Source organism: Cyprinus carpio, chromosome A13, assembly GCF_018340385.1.
Source record: "Cyprinus carpio isolate SPL01 chromosome A13, ASM1834038v1, whole genome shotgun sequence".
Classification (NCBI taxonomy): Eukaryota; Metazoa; Chordata; class Actinopteri; order Cypriniformes; family Cyprinidae; genus Cyprinus; species Cyprinus carpio.
In genome coordinates, this window is record NC_056584.1 from 25,474,211 (window position 1) to 25,479,814 (window position 5,604).

Sequence of the window (5,604 nt, forward strand, 5' to 3'; positions counted from 1 at the left end):
AAAAGGTCCTGAAGTAGGCCTCATTAAATTTCTTTTTTTCAGAGACCTGGACATGAGATTCACCTTTAAAAAAAAAATAAAAAAAAAAACAAATAAAAAAAAAAGTAAAATATTCAAATTTATTGAAAAAAAAAAAAAGGTTTAGAAATTTTGTGCTTAATTGTCATTAAAATTGTAACAGAATGCAAAAAAAAAGAAAGAAAGAAGAAAGAGAAAAAGAAAGAAAGAAAAAGAAAGAAAGAGAAAAAGAAAGAAAGAAAGAAAGAAAGAAAGAGAGAAAAAAGAAAGAAAAAAGTTTGGGGTTTAAGTTTGACCTGGACATTACAGTAGAAATACAACAATGCAAGAGTAAATGTAAAGCAGCCAAAGTTAATGTATATCATTGAGAGAAAACAGCTCTGTGAGACACAATGGAGGGAGGGCGAGCATCCAGACGTGACCTCTGTTGTGTTTGGCAAGGCAGGTGTAAGGCTTCGCTCTGGAACACAGTGTGTGAGCAAATGATCTGCTGCAAGACTCCTTAAGACGACTCACTCACGCACCCAGCGGCTCCGCGGCCAGACGGGAGGGAGAGAAGCGTCTCCGTATAATCTGCTTCACAAAGCCACTGGTTTGGTCTCGTCCAAAAGACACAGCAGCTAAGAGTATGTGTGCCCTGCGGACGGATCCGCAGCTCATCTTGGCGAGAGGATTCCATATATGGTTGGATTTAAGGTTCAAACCACAGCTCTCGGATTCGGTTCTGCATCACAGAAGCTTGGAGAGGTCCGGCAGCTTTGAAACTCAATCACTCTGCACAATTTTTCCATCAGACTCCGGGCCCTTTACATGGAAAAACAGAGCATTTCTTTCAACAAATGTTAGAAAACAATAACTTGACGTTGCATAAATCAGCATTAAAGGAACAAATCAGCCAAAACCGGATAATTCTCTCATTTACTCACCCTTGTGTCATTCCAAACCTGCATGCATGACTTTCTTTCTCAGAAAGAGATCCTCTTTTCCAAAAATCTCCTTTGATTTTCCATTGAAATGAGCAGTTTGGACATTCTGTGTTGTGGTTAACATACTGTCAATATTAGCATGTAATAGTTCAATGCTCTGCTAGATGTTGATCACTTCACTTCTATATTTGAGAAATAAATATATTTGAGTCCATCGTTATAAACTCCATCGCACAGCAGAATAACAATGTGTTTTACAAGCATAAAATAATGAGAAAAATTCTTCAGAAAGCTGGATGAGAACTTTAAGAGATTGTGAAGTGCCTGATGACTGCTCTTGGCCAATGATAAGAAACTAAAGTATCCAGTATGCTTCAATACAATTCTGCACAAAAAAAAATAAAAAAAAATAAAATTGGAACACAATTGAATCTTAATCTTATTGGTGTCTAGTTGTATTCTCAATTCAGACTTGTTTATTAAACTGCACACCTGTAGAAATGATAAAGTTACTGAACTCTATGCTATATGCCATCATCTGTGATACAGTGATGATCGAGCCGTTCTTTACTCTCACAGTAGCAGAGCAATTGGAAAAGCAGTTTTATAATTAAATCAGAAATAATTTTATGACGCAGCTGAAACCACATGAACGTACTGAGGTTGTGTTGAGGTTGTGTTTAAGACGGGTCTGATCCGCTGGCTTCCCTCAGGCCTGAGGTGGTGGGATTTAATGAAGCATGTCTCCTCTCTGCTCTCTAATGAGCATTAATTAAGACCACTATAATCCCCATTCCAGCTCAGTTAAACCACCTCAGCCAAGACACTAAGCGAGAGTGTCTCAAAACATTAGACCCGATCCAGGTTAAAAAAGTTTTTTATCTTATATATACAGACTTCTGACATGTGACTAAGATAGCTGCCCACTTAGATAGAAAGAGGTCATCTGATTGATATGTAACTCGACCAACTACAGTTTTCTAAGTAGAATTTACATACAAAAAAAAAAAAAACGGGAAAAAATGGACAAAATGTATTTCGTAACAGAGTAAGAACCAACCAATGAGATGAAAAATAAAATGAATAATATTAATAATAAGAATTTTTATAAATGCATTTGGAGATTTAGAATGCTACTAAAAACAAAAAAAATATTAAAATATTATCAAGCAAATATTACTCTTTATTAAAATTATTTTAATAACTATATATGCTACTTTGATTTTTAATTCTTTATTATTATTACTATCATTGCTATGTAGTTTTTTTTTATATATAGTAGTAGTACTACACCGTTTTACTGTATTTAATATTTGCAATGACAATGACCCCCAAATATGTAATAGTTTTTTTAGTAAGCATGATGTTTTAAAGAAAATGTTTCAGCAAACAAAATAACTGGCTCTTATTTGGCACTTAAAGATCATTAAAATTATTGCAAATTATAATTATTACAACAAACATTATCTTGAATGGGAAACAGAACACTATTTTTTAATAAAATGACACATGCAGATTTGATTTTTACTGTTTATTATTATTATTATGCATTGTATTACCATATTTATTTTCATTCAGAACACGATGAGATGACACCCTTTCTTTTAAGCACCTTGATCCATGTGAGTGATTGATACAGTACCAATGCTATACAGTATATCATTGTACCATGGTACAGCCATAGTCATTTTTTAGAGGGACAGATAGTCTACAAGTGCTCAGAATTTATTTGAACTGTCAAATTTGTGATGTTGTCTAATAAATGAAAGGGTGTGTGCATGCAGCAAGCGCTTTGACTTCACTGCACTAATCAGATCAGAGTAGTCGAATATTTGCAAGCAGTGGTCATGGACATATATGAATCCCCTCTTAAAAGTGTCTACCATGGATTGCTTAAGTCAGTCTGATTTGGTTGTTATACGTCTGCATGTTTCTCCAAATCAGCAGTTCAGCCATCCAAGGGCGCTGATGAGTCTGTGGTCAAGCAGTCCGCTTACAGCCAGAGACAGAGTTTTGGACAAGAAAATGGAAAAAGGCAAAAAGTTTACTCCACCCATCCTCTGGAAGATACAAACGAACAGGGTTACAGACAGTCTAATCTAAATCTATATTCTGGCATCACAACCAATCACCGTTTCATCAAGTGTTTAGTAAATCAGCACATCTGATTGTTTTATATGTAAAATAAATGCTGGATTTAGAAGGATGTTGTCCTTAAAACATTTCTGACATTGCTGATATGTGTGTTAAATCAGGAAGGGCAGTAAATGTCTCAGTCTCTATGATTTACGCACAATGAGGATGCAGCAAACATGCTGTAGACCGACCACAAGCTTTCATGAACTGAAACGCTGGAGATATAGTGCACTGAGACGTTATGTCACCGCTTCACGTCCCACCATCTTGTTCATATTAAACGGCAAACATGTTTTGCTTTTGTAGATGACTGATGGATAGCTCTTCACCCAAAAATGAAAATGCTGTCATCACTTATTCACTCTCATGTTTCATGTATGGCTTCTTTCTTCTGAGGAACTTGATATTTTGAAGATTGTTTTAATTGTTTTCATCCATATAATGAAAGTCAGTGGGGTCCAAAACAACACTGGATCTCACTGGCTGTCATTGTATTTTTATTCTTTTATTTACTTATTTATTTATTTATTTATTTATTTATTGTCTGTGTGTGTTGTATGGAAGCCCGTTTCTGCCACTGAATAAAAAAATACATATAAAAAAAGAGTTAATTGCACCTCTTGTCACATTTGTGAGCTATAAACTTGCAATTTTGACATTTTCTTCCCAGAATTTGGATCAATATTTTCAAAACCCAAACTTTTCTGGCAGTCTATCCAATTGATTGCAATTCCTTATCATGCATGATTACACTTAAGGCTCTCAAAAAATGCAACTGGACCCAAATAAACTAATATGAGTCTCGTAACAAGATCTACTGTGAATATGAACTTTGCAAAAATAAATAAATAAATAAATAACATAAAGAGAGTTGGGAATTGAACACACAGAACAATAGCAGTTCTTGGAATAATGAGCTATTACAGACTATTAATGAGCAGAAGTAGATTTTATGAGCCAAGAGCATTTACAGCATCAAATGATAAAGTCATACTGGTTTGGAACAACATGAGGGTGCGTAAATGTTGACAGAATTTTCATTTTTGGGTGAACTATCCCTTTAACCTGGTCATTTTGACCTAAATATGATTAAAACTTTTAGACTTACAAAAAGAAATGAATACAACAAAAAAAAAAATAATAATAATAATAATAATTGGACAATGTTTGTACTATTTTTTTTTTCTCCACCTTGTTACATTTGTAGTGTTCCTGGTCAGAAGGGACCAGTCTACAAAAAATTGCTAGATCTCTACCAAATTGGATTCAATCTTTTGAACAACTTGTTTTCTTTCAGTTAGCACAGGTTTTGGAAGTAGCTAATCGTAGGCCTCACTGATCTGAGCTTATGCACCTTTACTCTTAAAAACTGTAGTGCATAAGCTCAGATCACATGAGAAACAAAGGTTTTGGAACTTTAAATCACGTAAAAGTATTATAGCAGAGTCCAAAAATAAACCAATGAACTTGTAAATAAGCATAATATGGACACTTTAAGGCTTTGAGGAGATTGTGAGGTGTCCTGTACACCAGCGGACTCACACAAGCATCACGGTTCAAAGCAGATGAATTTTATTGACAGAGCCAAAGAGAAGGTGGGGGTCCCACAAACCCCAGGCCTAATCCCTCAGAGAAAAGCCCTGCATTTAGGCCCTAGTACACTTAATCCAGGGCCCCTGTTCACAATACACTTCAGATCTTCTTCCGCTTGGGGCCCATCCGGTGCCATGAAAAACACAAAGAGAGAGAGGGAGGTTTGGAAACTGCAACACATGGATGGTTTCAACAAACCAAACTTGAGCAGTGATTTACATAAAGCTTCCACACCATCATCACCATGTTGATAGAGTGGTATAAACACACAGTGTTTAAAATATCTGATAGCACTACGCAGCTTGTCCAGCTGCCAAACCAAACACCATGCATCCAAAAGAACACTGTGTTTTATTTACAAGTCAATGGCACATAAAACAACAGTGAGACAATAATAAAATCACAAAATTAGAACGCTAACCTCTCATGCCAGGACACAAGAAACACTCCCCCTCCTTCTGTCTTCATCCTTCTTGTGTCCGTGCCAGAACAAACATGTATAAAGCGCACGTACGTATCACAAAACACACACTGGTGGGCATTGTGAGTGTTTAGACGGAGCCCCCGTGTCGAGACGGAAAAACAAACGTCTCTGAATGGACAGATAAAGGAGGCCAGAGGAGACGTGCCTGTATTCTGATGCACCAACAGCTGAAATACTTCAAATCCACGATTCAACACACAAGTCCAGATCTGAGATTTGATTAGATTTGACCCTTGCAAAAATATACTGTGGTGGAACCATACTAACTGATTTTACTTTAAAATTTACACTACTGTTCAAAAGTTTGGGGTCGGCAAGATTTTTTAAATGTTTTTGAAGGAAATCACTTATGCTCACCATTTTTATTTGCATTTCTTTGAACATTACAGTAAAAACAGTTGTGTTGTGAAATATTATTACAATTTAAAACAACTGTTTCCTACTTGA